The sequence below is a fragment of the Sus scrofa genome, chromosome 4 (genome assembly GCF_000003025.6).
Source record: "Sus scrofa isolate TJ Tabasco breed Duroc chromosome 4, Sscrofa11.1, whole genome shotgun sequence".
Taxonomy (NCBI): Eukaryota; Metazoa; Chordata; class Mammalia; order Artiodactyla; family Suidae; genus Sus; species Sus scrofa.
Genome location: NC_010446.5, coordinates 115,250,339 through 115,268,402, shown reverse-complemented (window position 1 = coordinate 115,268,402; position 18,064 = coordinate 115,250,339). Strand labels below are relative to the sequence as shown.

The 18,064-nt window shown below is 40.1% G+C and overlaps 1 protein-coding gene and 1 pseudogene across 2 annotated transcripts in view; both read left to right on the top strand.

Moving 5' to 3' along the window:
* The window catches only part of LOC100522672, a 34,254-nt pseudogene extending 17,564 nt beyond the window's left edge, over positions 1–16,690 (top strand). The window contains exons 2-11 of the transcript XR_002343548.1: positions 8,448–8,661; positions 9,025–9,171; positions 10,024–10,220; positions 10,835–11,065; positions 11,806–11,939; positions 12,668–12,790; positions 12,883–12,982; positions 14,755–14,873; positions 14,979–15,104; positions 16,467–16,690. The product of XR_002343548.1 is annotated as a pancreatic alpha-amylase-like (transcript). The remainder of the gene's footprint in view (positions 1–8,447; positions 8,662–9,024; positions 9,172–10,023; positions 10,221–10,834; positions 11,066–11,805; positions 11,940–12,667; positions 12,791–12,882; positions 12,983–14,754; positions 14,874–14,978; positions 15,105–16,466) is intronic.
* LOC100521789 (pancreatic alpha-amylase) overlaps positions 12,964–18,064 on the top strand; it is a 49,435-nt gene continuing 44,334 nt past the window's right edge. The window contains exon 1 of the mRNA XM_021090124.1: positions 12,964–12,982. The gene's annotated coding sequence lies outside the window, so the exon portion shown is untranslated. The remainder of the gene's footprint in view (positions 12,983–18,064) is intronic.

Here is an 18,064-nt window from a genome sequence, read left to right as displayed (position 1 = left end):
TTCTTCTTTCCTTTTTCTTTTTTGGCTGCCCAGAGGCCTCTGCAGTTCCTGGGCCAGGACTCATATCCAAGCTGCAGTTGCGAGTTACGCCACAGCTGTGGCAATGCCACATCCTTAACCCACTGTGCCAGGACAGAGATGCTGCTGATCCTCTTGAGCCACAGCGAGTCTCCCTACTTCCCATTTCCATCACTACTCTGTTTTACTCCCATACAGGTGTTCCTTTTTTTCTGTCTCCTTTATCTTCGTCTTTCAATCCATTTGCTCTACTCCAAAAGCTCTAATCATGTTACCTTCCTGCTGAAAAACAAACAAATGGGTAGAAGCCTTCTCTAGCTGGACATAGCTTTCAAAAGAAAGCTTTCTTCTCCCTGACTTTAAGAGACCCCCGGTATAGCTTTCCTACTGTAAGCCCTATGTAAAAGGATGGGTCCTCCCTGTCTAACTAATGTTCTTCGAAGGTGTATTGATTTCCTGCTGTTCTCCTTGCCCAGTGGATGTATTGTTTTCTTAGGTAGAAGCCATATCACCTTATCTCTTTTGGTTAAAATCAAACCCACTCTTCAGGTCACTTTTACCTATTACCATGGATCACCAAGGATTTTCCTGTTAATGAAATACTAAAGCACGTTCCTCATGTCTCTTTAAGATAGTGATCATATCCTTCATTTTATTATTGTTATTTGTCTTTGTGTGTGGATGCGTCCTTTCTGTGATTTAACATGGGAAAGGTGCTACATCAGGTGTCCAATAGAAATATAATGAAAACCACATAAATATTTCTTTATTATTATTTTAATTTTTTTTATGCTGTACAGCATGGGGACCAAGTTAGTCTTACATGTATACATTTTTTCCCCACCCTTTGTTCTGTTGCAATATAAGTATCTAGACATAGTTCTCCATGCTCCTCAGCAAGATCTTCTTGTAAATCCATTCCAAGTTGTATCCGATAACCCCAAGCTCCTGATCCCTCCCACTTCCTCCCTCTCCCCCCAGGCAGCCACAAGTCTATTCTCCAAGTCCATGATTTTCTTTTCTGTGGAAATGTTCATTTGTGCTGGATATTAGATTCCAGTTATCATATGGTATTTGTCTTTGTCTTTCTGACTCATTTCACTCAGTGTGAGAGTCTCTTTTTCCATCCATGTTGCTGCAAATGACATTATGTCGTTATTTTTTATGGCTGAGTAGTATTCCATTGTGTATATATACCACTTCTTCCGAATCCAATCATCTGTCAATGGACATTTGGGTTGTTTCCATGTCCTGGCTATTTTGAATAGCGCTGCTGTGAACATGCGGGTGCATGTGTCTCTTTTAAGTAGAGTTTTGTCCAGATATTTTCCCAAGAGTGGGATTGCTGGGTCATATGGTAGTTCTATGTATAGATTTCTAAGGTATCTCCGAACTGTTCTCCATAGTGGTTGTACCAGTTTACATTCCCACCAGCAGTGTAGGAGGGTTCCCTTTTCTCCACAACCCCTCCAGCACTTGTTATTTGTGGACTTATGAATGATGGCCATTCTGACTGGTGTGAGGCGGTATCTCATGGTAGTTTTGATTTGCATTTCTCTTATAATCAGCGATGTTGAGCATTTTTTCATGTGCTCATTGGCCATCTATATATCTTCCTTGGAGAACAGTCTATTCAGGTCTTTTGCCCATTTTTCCATTGGGTGATTGGCTTTTTTGCTGTTGAGTTGTATAAGTTGCTTATATATTCTAGAGATTAAGCCCTTGTCGGTTGCATCATTTGAAACAATTTTCTCCCATTCTGTAAGTTGTCTTTTCATTTTCTTTTTGGTTTCCTTTGCTGTGCAAAAGCTTTTCAGTTTAATTAGGTCCCATTGATTTATTTTTGCTGTGGGAGACTGACCTGAGAAAATACTGATGAGGTTGATGTCAGAGAGTGTTTTGCTTATGTTCTTTTCTAGGAGTTTGATGGTGTCTTGTCTTACATTTAAGTCTTTCAGCCATTTGGAGTTTATTTTTGTGCATGGTGTGAGGGTGTGTTCTAATTTCATTGCTTTGCATGCAGCTGTCCAGGTTTCCCATCAATGCTTGCTGAACAGACTTTCTTTTTCCCATTTTATGTTCTTGCCTCCCTTGTCAAAGATTAATTGACCGTAGGTGTCAGGGTTTATTTCCGGATTCTCTATTCTGTTCCATTGGTCTGCCTGTCTGTTTTGATACCAGTACCACACTGTTTTGATGACTGTGGCTTTGTAATATTGCTTGAAGTCTGGGAGAGTTATGCCCCCTGCTTGGTTTTTGTTTCTCAGGATTGCTTTGGCAATTCTGGGTCTTTTGTGGTTCCATATAAACGTTTGGATTGTTTGTTCTAGTTCTGTGAAAAATGTCCTGGGTAATTTGATAGGGATTGCATTCAATCTGTAGATTGCGTTGGGTAGCATGGCCATTTTTACAACATTGATTTTTCCATTCCATGAACATGGAGTATCTTTCCATTTCTTTACATATTCTTTGATTTCTTTGATTAAAATTTTATAGTTCTCAGCATTAAGTCCTTACCTCCTTAGTCAGGTGTATTCCGAGGTATTTGATTTTGTGAGGTGCAATTTTAAAAGGTATTATATTTTCATATTCCTTTTCTAATATTTCATTGTTGGTATACAGAAATGTGACTGATTTCTGAATGTTAATCTTATATCCTGCTACTTTGCTGAATTTATTAATCAGTTCAAGTAGTTTTTGGGTTGAATCCTTAGGGTTTTCTATGTATAGTATCATGTTGGCTGCATGCAGTGATAGTTTTATCTCTTCTCTTCCTATTTGGATGCCTTTTATTTCTTTTGTTGGTCTAATTGCTGTGGCTAGGACTTCTAAAACTATGTTGAATAGCAATGGTGAGAGTGGGCATCCCTGTCTTGTTCCAGATTTGAGTGAGAAGGCTTTCAATTTTTCTCCATTGAATATTGCATTTGCTGTGGGTTTGTCATAAATGGCTTTGATTATGTTCGGGAATGTTCCCTCTATACCCACTTTGGCGAGAGTTTTTATCATGAATGGATGTTGGACTTTGTCAAATGCTTTTTCTGCATCTGTGGAGATGATCATGTGGTTTTTGACTTTTGTTCATGTTGTGTGTGACATTGATGGATTTGCATATGTTGAACCATCCTTGTGAACCTGGGATGAACCCTACCTGGTCATGGTGTATGATCTTTTTGATATGTTGTTGGATTCAGTTGGCTAAGATTTTGTTGAGAATTTTTGCATCTATATTCATCAAAGATATTGGCCTATAGTTTTCTTTTTTGGTGGCATCTTTGTCTGGTTTTGGAATTAGGGTGGTGGTGGCGTCATAGAATGTCTTTGGGCGTGTTCCTCCTTCTTCAGCCTTTTGAAAAAGTTTGAGGAGAATGGGCACCAGATCCTCTTTATATGTTTGGTAGAATTCGCCTGTGAAGCCGTCTGGCCCTGGACTTTTATTTGCAGGGAGTGTTTTTATGACCTCTTCAATTTCATTTCTAGCGATTGGTCTGTTCAGTTGGTCCGTTTCTTCTTGATTCGGTTTTGGCAGGCTGTAAGATTCGAGAAAATTGTCCATTTCTTCCAAATTGTCAACTTTGTTGGCACATAGTTGTTCATAGTATTCTCTTGTGGTTTTTTGTATTTCTGTGGCAATATCCATTGTGATTTCTCCTTTTTCATTTCTAATTTTGTTTATCTGGGTTCTTTGTCTCCTCTTCTTAGTGAGTCTGGCCAGGGGTTTGTCAATTTTGTTTACCTTTTCAAAGAACCAGCTCTTGGTTTTATTAATTTTCTCTATTGTTTTTTTGAATCTCTAGTTTATTGATATCCTCTTTGATCTTTATAATTTCCTTCCTTCTGCTGACTTTAGGTCTTTTTTGTTCTTCTTTTTGTAATTCCTTTAGATGGAGTGTTAAGTTGTCAATTTGAGATCTTTCTTCTTTTTTGAGGAAGGCCTGTATCACTGTGAATTTCCCTCTGAGCACTGCTTTTGCAGCAACCCATAGTTTTTGAGATGTGTCTTCATGATCATTTGTCTCAAGGTATTTTTCAATTTCCTTCTTAATTTCCTCATTGACACATTGGTTTTTCAGTAGCATGTTGTTTAGTCTCCATGTAGTACATTTTTTCTCATTTATTTTCCTGTGGTTGATTTCTAGTTTCATGCCATTGTGGTCAGAGAAGATGGTTGAAATAATTTCTGTGCTCCTAAATTTGTTGAGGTTAGCTTTGTTTCCCAATATGTGGTCGATTCTTGAGGATGTTCCATGCGCACTTGAGAAGAATGTGTATTCTGGGTTTTTTGGATGTAGTGACCTGAGGATGTGAATTAAGTCTAACTTTTCTATTGTTTCCTTTAGGATCTCTGTTGCTTTATTGGTTTTGTTTCTAGAGGATCTGTCCATTGGTGTGAGTAGGGTATTAAAGTCTCCTACTATGATTGTATTCCCATCAATTTCTCCCTTTATGTCTGTTACTATTTGTTGTATGTATCTGGGTGCTCCTGTGTTTGGGGCATATATGTTGATGAGAGTAATATCCTCTTCTTGGATGGACCCCTTAATCATTAAATAGTGTCCTTCTTTGTCTTTCTTTATGTCTTTTATTTTAAAGTCTATTTTGTCTGATATGAGTATTGCTACTCGGGCCTTTTCCAGGCAGCACCCAGCAACCCCGGCCCAGCTAGCAGCTCCCACCCTCCGGGGGTGCTGCAGTCCCATGGAACAACTACCCCGCCCTGCCAGCCCCCCTGCAAGAGCCCCCACAGCCCAGAAAAGCTAGAACAAGCTTGGCCCAGCCGTGCAAAATCTGCCTCCATTCTGAGGTGGTCCTTCCAATTCCAGCTGCCCTGGGGAAGAGCCCCTTGGGTTCTCAGTGGCCCAGTTAGCTGCTCCCGCCCTCAGAGGGCAGGCAGGCCAGGGCAGGGAAAGCCCCTGCTGTGGTCAGCTTCCCACAAATGGTGAGGCCAGCCCTCCAGGATGGCAAGCAGTCTCAGGTCCAGTGCGTGTGCATGGGGTAGGGGTTGGAGGGGAATGCACTGGGAAGCAGAGCTTTCTGATAGCTGGAGGGCAAGTGAGCTCGCTGTGGCATGGGAAGTATGCTGTGGCAGCCCACCCCTCCTCCTCTCCCTTCCCCAACACTGGTGCCTTGTCTCTCCTGCAGATCCAGCTCTTCTCCCAGGTTCCCTCTGATGTGGCTTTCCATTCCCCAGCCCTAAACGTATTGCTCCCTCCACCCGCAACGCTCAGCTTTCTAGACTCCCAGACAGTCTCTGCCCCGCCAATCTGACAGACCGCTTCCTAGTCCCCCAGTATGGTCTCTGCCCTGCCAGTCTGACTGACCAGATCCTAGTCCCCCAGGCAGTCTCTGCACCGCCCACCCTAGCCCGTTTCCGGGACTAATCTCCAGAGCCAAGGTCTCGTGTCCAGCCCCCATCGAAGCCTCTTGGTTTTTGGTGACTGTGCAAGTAGTTTGGATGATCTGTTCAGTTCTCACTCTGCTCTTCAGATCTCAGACTTACTACTGTGCACTTCTCTGCATCTGGAGATTCCTCCCATTTGGTTGATCTTTCCATCGGGTAGGTGACTTTCCAGGGTGTAGGATCCCTTTCTCCTCCACAGTTCCCTTTCGGGAGTGCATGTCCAGCCCCGGTTCCCTTTCTCTCACTCTCCTCTTTTCTCTTGTTTTACCCAGTTATGTCATGAGATTCTTGCCGTTGTTGAAGTTTAGGTTCTTCTGCCAGCGACAAATTGCTGTTCAGTGTGAATTGTTTAACCTCACACAGATATGGGTTTTTATTGTGTGTTTGTGGGAGACGGCAAGCGTTTCCCCCTACTCTTCCTCCAAGTTGCCTTCTCCCACATAAATATTTTTTTAAAAAATTTGTAGCCAGATTAGAATAAACTAAAAAAAAAAAAGCCCCTGGAAAATTTAATGTTAATAATAAATTTCATTTGTCACAACATGTAAACAATGTACAAATTAACTTTTTACATTTCTTCACCAACACTCTTCAAAAACTAGAGTACCTTTGACACACGTAGCACATATCTGTTCAGACTAATGGTATTAAAAACCATTTAGAGGTCAAATGAGCCATCGTGCCGTTTTTTTGCTAGGAATATTAAATATGAAATCTGCTCTTAATAAGGCTTATCCAGGATGACAGTCATGTAAATCCTTACTTTTTATAACATTAATCCAATATCAATAACATCCCATAGGTTAACACCTGCCATACAGAGGAGTACATAACTATGGCTGAGAATATCAATATAAGTTTCATAAAAGTATTTTTTCAACTGCATATGAAAGTAGGAGTAGTTACTAGCTATTGAAGGGTGATACAAGAAAGAAGAAAAGCCCTGGAAAGTCATGCAACAATAAAATTGCTTGTCAAATACGCAAAATGTTTATTTTTTGCGGGAGATGGATATTGGGGACTCTGCACTTGTGTTCTGCCCTTCTAACAATTTGAAATATTGAACTCCTAACTCCCAATGGTATGCTATTAGGCTGTGGGGTCTTTGGGAACAACTTAGGTTAAAGTGACGTCATGAGAGTGGAGGCTCCATGATGGGTTAGTGTCCTTGTACGAAGAGAAGGAGAATCAAGATCTCTGAGCTCCACACTCCGTGAGGATACAAGAAGCTTGCTGTCTGTGAACATGGAATGGGGCTTTCGCAAGACACTGGAGCTGCTGATAGTGTAGTCTTGGGTGTCCCAGCCTCTAGAAATGTGAGAAAGAAATATTTGTGCTAAGCCATCCAGCCTATATGGCATTCTTGTTACAGCAGCTGGAACTGAATGAGAAAAATAGGACACAGAGTATGTTCACAACGTGGGCTGGAGGAGGGACCGAAGGAGAGTGTTGGGATTCACAGAGTGCTCTCGGAACCCCTTCCACAAAGCTAGTACTTCCTCACTTTTCCTCATCTTAGTAAATGGTGTCATCAGATACCTGTTTCTTCAATTTTTCTCTTTCCCCCAGTCTTCGGTGCTAATCTATCGATAAACCGATTGCTTCTCCACCTCTGAGATATATTCTATCAGGGCCCTAGAGCAGCCACTTTCCTCTTTCGTGGACCACTACAAAAGCCTCTTGGCCCCCAGTCGTGTCCTCCTATAATCCGGTTTTTCACAGCAGAGCAAGAATGGTTTTCTTGGAAAGGAAATCAGAATCTCTTCACTCATCTTCTTTCAGCTTCAAAAGCCCTCTCTTTCCTTATGTTCTACAAGGTTCTACATGATCTGGCCTACCTCTCTGATTTCATCTCATTTTACTCTTCCCTTTATCACTCACACATTGTTTAGCTGCACAGATGTTTAAATTTTGTTCAGTGTCACTTGAGTATCCCATGGTTGTTCCTACCTTGGGCTTTTGCTGTTGCACTTTCCTCTATGGAGACTGCTGTTCCTCTGATCTTCAAATAAGTGGGTCCTTCTACTCCTTCCAGTTCTGGCTGACAATCACTCCCTCTGAAACAGCTTTCCTGACTATTTCCAGTCTAAAATATCCTGATGGGCCAGTCCTTTTCCCTTCTACTGCACCGTGGGTTCATGCTAGTTCTCACTGCTCTCTTTAACTTAGTATCGTTGTTGTTATCATTCCTTCCTGCTATGTTTTCCTTACCTTCCCCTAGAATGTAGGCTGCCTGAGAACAAGAGTCTTGTCTGTCTTGTTCATCCTTGTATCCTGAGTATCATGCCGGCATTTAGCAAAAGCACTCGGTCACTACCTGTTGGATGAATGGATTAGGTTTTTCCCACCGGTACGGTTATGTCTTTACTAGGATTTCTTGTACCTTACGAAGGAAAATAGACGTGGATTCATTAACTTAGTGTTTTAGCACATATAAGGGACTTTTTGTTAGAAGGAGAAAAAAAAAAAATCCATTCTTTCCTGCTACAGCCAGTGCATTTTCACATGCGTTAATGTAAGCGTGGGGAAAAAAAAAATCTGACTCCTAAAGTCGTGGTCATTTCACTTCCAGATAACTTCCTAAATCTTAGTGGAGAATCTCAAGTATCTAACAACTGGGGTAGGAGGTACCAACTGAACTGAGTTGAATAACATGTGTCTTTTTACAATGGAAACATTGCACGTGTTTACAGACAGTTAGGCAACATTGTGACTGTGAATTCAGTTGGCTCTAATTCCGCCTCTGTCAGTGAAGGACTTCAGAAATAAGATCTAATCCTACCTAAACAATACATGATTAAGGCCTTTCTATAGATAACATGCCAGATGTTTAAAAACTTGCTGTTCCCTCAGTAAGGAAAACATTGTCTGAAAAGGTCATTTAGATAGTATTCCTGGGAGATTTTCGGGATGTTCCTCACCTGTTTAGTGTAATTATCAATAGTTATTTTTGGAGTATGCATTCATGGTTTGTGCTCTAAGTATTTATTCATGTCAATATTTGCTTTGTAAAATATGCTTCTTGCAGGATTATAAATACTTGCCGGGAAGACCATTGACAACCTCAGAGCAAAATGAAGTTGTTTCTGCTGCTTTCAGCCATTGGGTTCTGCTGGGCTCAGTATGCCCCACAAACCCAGTCTGGACGAACGTCTATTGTCCATCTGTTTGAATGGCGCTGGGTTGACATTGCTCTTGAATGTGAGCGGTATTTGGGCCCCAAAGGATTTGGAGGGGTACAGGTGGGTATGGTTCGCAGTATAAATTGGAGATTTTGCCGTGCTTAGAGTAAAAGGTATTGCGATCTGTGTCTGTGAAGCTGGGACGTTAGTTCACAGGTTAAGTAGGCGAAGTAAAACAGTTTTCTGAAGAAGAAACACACGTGAAATTGTTGGCAACTCACTGTTTTATTTCTAATACCATATTTTTTAAGCAGGACATTTCCGCTATGATATTGATATTCTTACCTGGTTGTAAAGAACGGTGGCAGCATATACAAAGATTCAGAAAAGAAAAAAATAGTGTGTTACTGAATAGTTTCCAGGATGGTCAGCGATACAGAGTGAGCCATAATTTGATACTTATTAAGGTTGTTTTATTTGCAGGTCTCCCCTCCCAATGAAAATATAGTAGTCACTAACCCTTCAAGACCTTGGTGGGAGAGATACCAACCAGTGAGTTACAAGTTATGTACCAGATCAGGAAATGAAAATGAATTCAGAGACATGGTGACTAGATGTAACAACGTTGGCGTAAGTGAATTAAAGCTTCCTTTAAAAATCTTGTGTAGAGAACTCATTTCTCTCTCCTGTCTCAATTTCCTCTTGAGAAGAACAGTTTTCCTATACTTTCCAGGTCCACTGCATGCTTTAGCTCTAAACTCAAATGTGATTGTTGTCTCATGTTCGACATTGGTAAACATTTGTGTATGTGCCCTCTGTCTACTACAGGAGATATAAGTAAGAGTTTAAGGCCATGAACTTACTGATGAAGCAGAATATCAACTTTGACCCCATATGACCCTACACCTTTCTGGGGGACATTGTTTTGGAGTTAGAAATTGGAATTCTGGTTACAGGTTTTGCTGTTGCCTTAATGTGGCTTGTGTCCCCACCCATAATTTTGGGGTCTTCCTTCCTGTAGGTCCTTTGATGGTAAATAATGCCATAATTATTTTCTCTTAGAGGAGGAGCGTAATGAGCGAGAATATCTACTTTTCCTTCTTCTGACCCTACACAGGTGGTAGAAATTGGCTGCTTATTTCTAAGGACGACCTATGGGCATGTCAAAAGTCAATAATCGCTCCGGCCTCAACTGCTTCTTACTGACCACCATAAAAAGGCTGTGTTTTTTTTCGTGGTTATGGTAGTTTGGGGTTCTCTCAGTGTATCCCACACGCAGGTCGTTGGCCAAATGGCTAGAACGCCTGTGGGCCTTCCCAGTGATTTTCCCTCACACTTGACCTTTGCTCTTCTGGGAAGCTAAGGTATAAGATAAGGAAGAGGTATCTTAGAGTGTTGCTAACATGCGGTACACCTTGATCAGGAGTCTTCTAATTTCTGCCTCTTTAGAAGGTAACCTGAAATGGAACCTTTGACTTTCAGGTGCGTATTTATGTGGATGCTGTCATTAATCATATGTGTGGAAGTGGTGCAGCTGCAGGAACGGGCACCACTTGTGGAAGTTATTGCAACCCTGGAACAGGGAGTTTCCAGCAGTCCCATACTCTGCTTGGGATTTTAACGATGGTAAATGTAAAACTGCAAGTGGAGGAATCGAGAGCTATAATGATCCTTATCAAGTAAGTAAAAAAATTAAAAAAGCAAGAACTATCTGTGCTTCTCAGCAAGTAGCTTATTGCTCTCCATTTAAAAGCTATTAGTCCAGATTCCTTAGGAAAACAGGGTTCCAAGTCTGACTGTTAAAATGAGAACCTGGAGTTCCTCTGTGGCTTAGCATGTTAGTAACCAGACAGAGTGTCCATGAGGATGTGGGTATGATCCCTGGCCTTGCTTCGTGGGGTAAGGATCTGGCATCGCCCCAGGCTGTGGTATCAGTCACAGCTGCAGCTCTGATTGGACTCCTGGGCTGGGCACTTCCATATGCTAGAGATGGGGCCATGGAAAGAAACACAGTGAAATAAAAGGAATTTCAGGGCAATGCTTAAAATAGTGTTTTCCAAATTAAATTTCTCCCAGTGAAAAAGCTCATCCTCTTTACTTCCTACCTTCTCCATTTTCGTACTAGAAAATATTTTCCAGGCATGCGCATGTGAGGATGGCAGTCTCCTCAGAGACCAAGGCCTAGAATGCAGTAAAGGAATGTCTGTTAATGAGTAAATGAATGCATAGTCAGGTGAATGCTCAGGGAAAGATGATGTTTTCTGTATGAGTCACACCATTTTTGCCTCAGTAGGTCAGAGATTGTCAACTGGTTGGTCTTCTTGATCTTGCACTGGAAAAAGATTATGTGCGCTCCATGATTGCTGATTATCTAAACAAACTCATTGACATTGGTGTAGCAGGGTTCCGAATTGATGCTTCTAAGCACATGTGGCCTGGAGACATAAAAGCAGTTTTGGATAAACTTCACAACCTAAACACCAACTGGTTCCCTGCCGGAAGTCGACCTTTCATATTCCAGGAGGTACCTCAATGTGTATACGTGCATGGGAAACCCTGTAATGTAATTCGTTAGAAAAGCAGTAGCGGGTTTCACTGAAAGTACCATTTCTGTGTAGATTAGTGGCTACAGCATTTACACAGCAGGGTGTTGTTTAACCCCCTTCGAGTCAGAGGTAGCACATCTAGCTGTATGACAAGAGGTGTTTGATACAAACGCGGAGAATCTCCTTAGCTTGCAGACAGCTTGTGGCATTTATCAGCTGCCCAGAGAGCATTCGAGATGACGGGTGGTAATGCAGTTGTTGTCCTGAGCTAGTCTGTGTGACTCACTCTTGGCTCTAGCACTCTCAGCTGTGTTGGTTTAGGCTAACTAACTTCTCTGGGTAGCAATTTTTTTTTTCTCCAAAATTAATCGAAAGGGGTCATGGTAATGTCTTTGAAGGATTAAAGAGTTAATATTTATCAACCACGTAGAAATATCGTCATGCAGATATTAAGTGCTGCTATACGCGCGAGCTACTCTTATCATTGACATGTGAGACTACATGAGGCCAGTAATTCCACAGGACTACAGGTCCTTTTGTCCCATCACTTGTACTTTCTTAGCATAGGTGTAGCAAAGAAACAGGAATCTTGCTATAAGGCAAACCGTTAGGGGCATTTGGTGCAACACAGACAGTATAAAGCTATTGTCTGGGTAGTGTTTGTTTACCTTGTTAAAGTTCTTCCTTAACATGAGAGTTTCGTCTCCATTTCTACTAGGTGATTGATTTGGGTGGTGAGGCAATTCAAAGCAGTGAGTACTTTGGAAATGGCCGCGTGACAGAATTTAAATATGGTGCAAAACTGGGCACCGTTGTGCGCAAGTGGAGTGGAGAGAAGATGTCTTACTTGAAGTAAGTGAAATGTGAATTATACTTGGATTTACTTCACACATATTTGTGCCATACTCCAACACGGGTTACCTTCTCAAGGCAGATGTCTTTCACGGATTCATTGACTAATACTGTGGTATAATTCCCCAGACTGCAATTGATTATATTTCTTATTTAGAATGTCAGTCACAAGGAAGTATGTCTAGAAAGCCAAAACATAGAGATTTGCATCTGTGTATTAGAGGACTGTACTAGACTTGACCAATACTGGTAAATAATCTATTAGTGCTAGTTATTATTCAGAAGATTTAGTCGCTATAATGTGGTCGTACTGTAGAATTTAGATATATTAAGAAATTAATTTCATATATAAACTCTTTATCTTCTACGAATACAGTATGTAAGCCTTCTTTTATACCCACTTGTCATTCTGTAGAGTGTGATATCAATGTTCGTTCACCCTTTGGAAATCCACCTCCATCATCATATACCCAAACTATTGGAAACTAATTTTTGTCACACACATCTTCTACCTGTAACATGAATGTAATTGAAGTATTCCTACATATAAACATACATGGAATGTGTCTGAGGATTATATATCTATGTAATTTATGTTTCAAAGGCCCTACAGAATAATCATTTCATTAGAGGGTCCTCTACTGAAGGAAAGACATATTAGGTTACTCTACAACTGTTATGAACGAATGCATTTATTTGAATTTAACGTTCTATTGTTTGTTTTGTAGGAACTGGGGAGAAGGCTGGGGTTTCATGCCCTCTGATAGAGCCCTTGTCTTTGTTGATAACCATGACAACCAGCGAGGGCATGGAGCAGGGGGAGCATCTATTCTTACATTCTGGGACGCTAGGTAGGAAACACAGTTCCCTGATTTTGAAGCTACCTTTGAATGACGTTAAAATATTGTTTTCTTCTGTGATGATGGTATTCTGTGCCTTTTAGACTGTACAAAGTGGCAGTTGGATTTATGCTCGCCCACCCTTACGGATTCACACGAGTGATGTCAAGCTACCGTTGGGCAAGAAATTTTGTGAATGGACAAGTAAGTTTTGGTGTTGTCCAAAAAATATCTCTTTCTCAAGGAGAAGAGGTTTTACTTGCACATGATGCCGTGACATACACTACGTATTTTGTCAAATATTTAGGGAAGGCCAGCCTGTTGCAGGGCTCTTTTAGCAATACGGTGGATATTAAAAAATAAAAACGACAGGTTTCTATTGACCCAGAGTGGGCCAGCTATTTCCAGATATGGTGAGCCTACTTCCTGCCCCCAAATAACCCACTTGAAAATAAGGATACAGCGAGTAAGATAAGTATGCTTCTCATAAAGACCTACTTCATAGCACTGATATGAGGATGAAAAAGCCACACTTCCAACCCCTTTAAAAAGTACCTGCCCTCAGCACAGGGAGGATAACAAATATTTGTTAAATCCGTTTCTAAAATGTTTTGTACTGGCGTGCAGAGAATTTGCCTAGTTGAACGGAGGTTCAGTAGGGAAAACAGAAGAAGAAGGAAAGTGCGTGTCTTAAAGAAGAGCTGTTTGCAGTCTGTTCTAGGAAGGAGAAAGAGCAGAGAAGTTTTGACAATGTGGCAAAGACATGAATCTGAGCAGTAATTTTAAAAAGGAACTGAGACATAGAGTGTTGAAGTATTTGGAAAGTTAGAGGTAAACTTTGTCTTTAATCGGAAGATTTCACATGCAGCCTCAAGTAGCAACTTCATACCTGAATTAGAAAATCGTCTTCATTGCACCCAAGATAGGTATTTATCTACTTTCTCCTCGATCCCTTTCAAGTTAGGAAGCTCATTCCTTTGTGGAGGACCTCGTTTTGTTTTTAGCGAGCTTTACTATTTGGAAGATGTCCCCTTCTCCTGAGCCTATTTCCTATAATTTTCAGTAACTGGCCCTATTTCTGATGGCAGGAGTCATGGCATAAGTCCATTCTCCCTCTTCCCATAACATTTCCAAGACTTTTTAGGACTTCTGCATGCTAGAAACGTTTGATTTGTCCACTGTTTATGATACGGCATGATTCTAAGACACACTCTGATAACCTTCCTAGGCATAGTCTGTTGTTTATTTAATGATTAAAAGTACCAGTCGGAAGAATACAGTATTAGAGTTCCCTATGCCTGAGAAGTTAAAGATCCAGCATTGTCACTGCGGTGGCTCAGGTTTGATCCCTGGCTAGGAAGTTCCACATGCAGTGGGTGTGGGCTTCAAAAAACTGAAGAAAAAAGAGAACTACATTTAAAAGAGAAACGCACAATATTAAAAGTTTGGTCAGGTGTGTAAAGATTATTGTGGTGTTTTGATTAGTGCACTTACTCAACAAGGAGGAATGAAAGAAAGTAATATTTATTTAGCAGATTTTTTGAAGCATTTTTACATAAATTATTTCAATGTTATAGCAACAAAGCAAAAGCTTCATTTTAAGAAGAGCAAAATCAGGCAGAGAAATGATGAATATTATCTAAGTTTTCTTGGCCAGTTGTCATAGAACCTGCTGTTTCTGACGCAAAAGTCCTTGCCGTTTCCATGAAATTACATTATCTACAAGTGATGTTAAGAAATCATTGCAATTCCTTGGAAAGCAAACGAGAGAGTTAAAAAAAACCAAAACCAATCATACCCTTGTTTGAAATATGGGCCCAGAGGAGGTGAAGTTTGGAAGGAGAAAAGTAAAAATAATGAAGGAGTTGGATTCTAAATGAAGACACCATGAAGACCCCAATAGAACAGATTGAGTTTGGGGAACAGGCTGTGTTAAACATGCCGTCTTTTAAAATGATTTCTTTTTGCCAATCAAGGATGTTAATGATTGGATTGGGCCACCAAATAATAACGGGGTCATTAAGGAAGTTACTATTAATGCAGATACTACCTGTGGCAATGACTGGGTCTGTGAGCATCGATGGCGTCAGATAAGGTAAGACTACTTGTTTAGAGGTATCCTCTAATAATAAACCTTCTGAAGACTTTATCTGAAGCCATGGAATTACTCATCAATGTTTCCCATGCCATTTTCTCTTAGGAACATGGTTTGGTTCCGTAACGTGGTGGACGGCCAACCTTTTGCAAACTGGTGGGATAACGGAAGCAACCAGGTAGCTTTTGGAAGAGGAAACAGAGGATTCATTGTCTTTAACAATGATGATTGGTAAGTTGATACCCATTTGAAATAATGCTTATGCTTTTATATGTTCTTGGTTTATTGCTGTTTTCTTTCTGCTCACCTAATTTTTTCATAGGTGAAAAAATCTGATTTTTTCAGATTTTTCACCTGAAACATCCTCTAGTCAGTGGATTAAGAAAACATAGTGATGAGAAAAGGCCCAAAGAAAAAGATAGCTTTATTCTTTTGATCTGCTCCCCATAAGCCCTCTCCTAAGGGCTTTCTGTTCTGAGCAATTACTTTCCGTGCACTTTTGTGTATCATATGCAGATGGATAGGATGCCCGTGTATATGCTTACATATACACACTTCACACAAAATACACAAAGTAGTTAATAGAAAAGTTGCGAAATCCCTGGAAGAATGACTTACAGCCTTTGTTGAAATCAAGACAAATTCTGCCTCAGGACCAAAACACTTTTCTCTCTCTCTCTCTCTTTTTTGCCTATTCTGGTCTCTAGTGCTTTTGAGTTTGTCTAGTTCTGTTTTCACTGTCCTATCTCTCTGTGACAAATAATGTCTTTTAAAGTATGTATATAAAGAATATGTATGTTATGTTCAATGATCGATCTCAGGAGATCTTTTGAGTTTTAGTTCTGAGACTTCTCCTTACTGACTTTTCATTTGTGTTCCCTGAATTCTCTGCTTCAGGTGTATTGATTCCCTCACATACCCAGAAGTCCTCTTTGCAAGCAGTTGACATGTGTCAGTCCAGGGTCTGCCGCTACTCATGCTTAGCTCGTTGTAGCCCAAACTGTATTTTACTGATGAAAACTAAAACAAATTCATCTCTTTCTTGATCAAAGAATCCACGGCTGATTCTTTAATTTCTATCGTTTGTAGATGAGAAGAGCAAAATAGATTTATGAGAGGCTTTACCTTTGAAAACCATATACTGCTTCACAGAAATGCAAGCAACTTTTTATCTCCTCTTGAAAAGAATAAATTTTTGAGGAAATAATCAAATTTAAATTCTTGGAAGTAATCGGTATTTTCTTGTGCTCAGATGAGGACACATTTAAGATACTTGCGTTTACCATGAGAAGCACTTTTCTCTAAGCGAGGCGATCCAGTCCAATTTGCAATGATACTCTTCGACCTTAAATTTTACAAAATAATGTTCCCTACTGACTGGGAAATTGCTGTGCTTTATGTAAGAATAGTTTTGGCCCTGAGGAAAAGATTTACACCCACTGGAGAAGTCTTTGTGTTGTATTTTCTTTGCAGGGAGTCCCTGACTCCTTAGAGTTCTATGGCTCAGAGTTAAGCTGCTTGTTTTAGAGATGGCCCGTGTTCCTGCTTTTAATTGTGTTGAACTCAAGTTACATCTTAGCTTTTATTTTACAGGCAATTATCTTCAACTTTGCAAACTGGTCTTCCTGGTGGCACATACTGTGATGTTATCTCTGGAGATAAAGTTGGTAGCAGTTGTACAGGAATTAAAGTCTATGTTTCCAGTGATGGCACAGCTCAGTTTTCTATTAGTAACTCTGCCGAAGATCCATTTATTGCAATTCATGCTGAATCCAAATTGTAAAATTTGAATTAAATACATCTTCCAAGAGCAATAAGAAGTGTTTGTTTCCTTTCTTTATGTATGCGACATAAACTTCCTACAATTCATTAGTTTTTGGTAAAAGCTATCATCAGCAATAAACTGGGAAAACTCAGAAAAGCATGAAAATGACATATATGATTATAAGATGATCGCAAACAACAGTTTGTCACGTGGCAGAAGACTCACATTAACCTCTTTGTCAAAAAAGTTTCCACGAACTCAGAGAAGCATGCTGACAAGTATTTTTTTGGCCATGAACACAATCTGCCAAGCTGTGTCTCTCTCATGTGTGCCTGTATTTCTTCCATAAGGTGTTTCTAACCCTTGGGTAGGGGTAGCAGCTTTTATGATGATTCCCATACAAAGGTATAAGGTCTGGGTGTTTTTCACAATATATAGGCCCTTTCATGGTTTATTAGGTAAAACAATAAAAGACACTAAAATAATGCAATCCGTAATTCTTAATTTTATGGAGCTCACAGGACTTGTCTACTTTCATTATTTTCTCCTTTACTTTCCCTTTCTAATGGCTATAACCTAATGCTATTGCATGGCTCTTTGTCCCGCCTCTTAACCCCGTAATATCGGTGTGTATACTTCACTTTTTTTTTTTTCCTCATGATACTCTCACTGTTAATTCTCCTTCACCTGGACTTTAAAATGTGGAATTTATGAAGACGCTCGTCTAGGTCTTATCACTCTCAGTTTAGTTTTTCATGTTTGATTAAGAAAATAGAAACCAAAACTTAGGAAATCTCCACTTTTCTGCCTATACATCAATCTGTTTGTCCTATCACCTATCATTTTCTTACTTTTTTTTAACTCCATTCTTTTTTTTTTTCTCTCTTTCTCTAGACATACTGACTTTTTATTTACTCAAGCTGCCCAAGTTTCCTTTATCTCCTCAAGTTCAACTCTAGGAAATTCTGCTTCTTCTAACTTTGAAGGTTCTTTTCTTAATTAACTCCTATTCATCATTCAATCTTAGTTCAAAGGCCATGATGACAAGGACACTTACTCAGGATTAGGTCAAGTCTCCCTGTTATTGCCATGACCTTCAATACTTGCCTCTTTAGTGCTCACCATGATAGAGTCAGACTCTGTTTATTGCTCTTTTTTGAATCCTTTGTCTCAGGCAGGGTCTGGGATATATTATTTATGAAGTCAAAAATTCTTTGTAAAGTAAATTGAGATCATGAAAGAGAAGAAAAGGAAATATGTGTGTATATATATAATTTTTTTTTTGAGGGGAAACTTATTTGTAAAGGAAGGCCTAGCAATAGAGATCTTCCTCCCATTCTCTCTTCAATTCTTCCCCAGTTTAATTAACTTCTGATTACCCTGATATCTCATGTCATAAATGTCATGGAGTCTCATTGAAGCATAA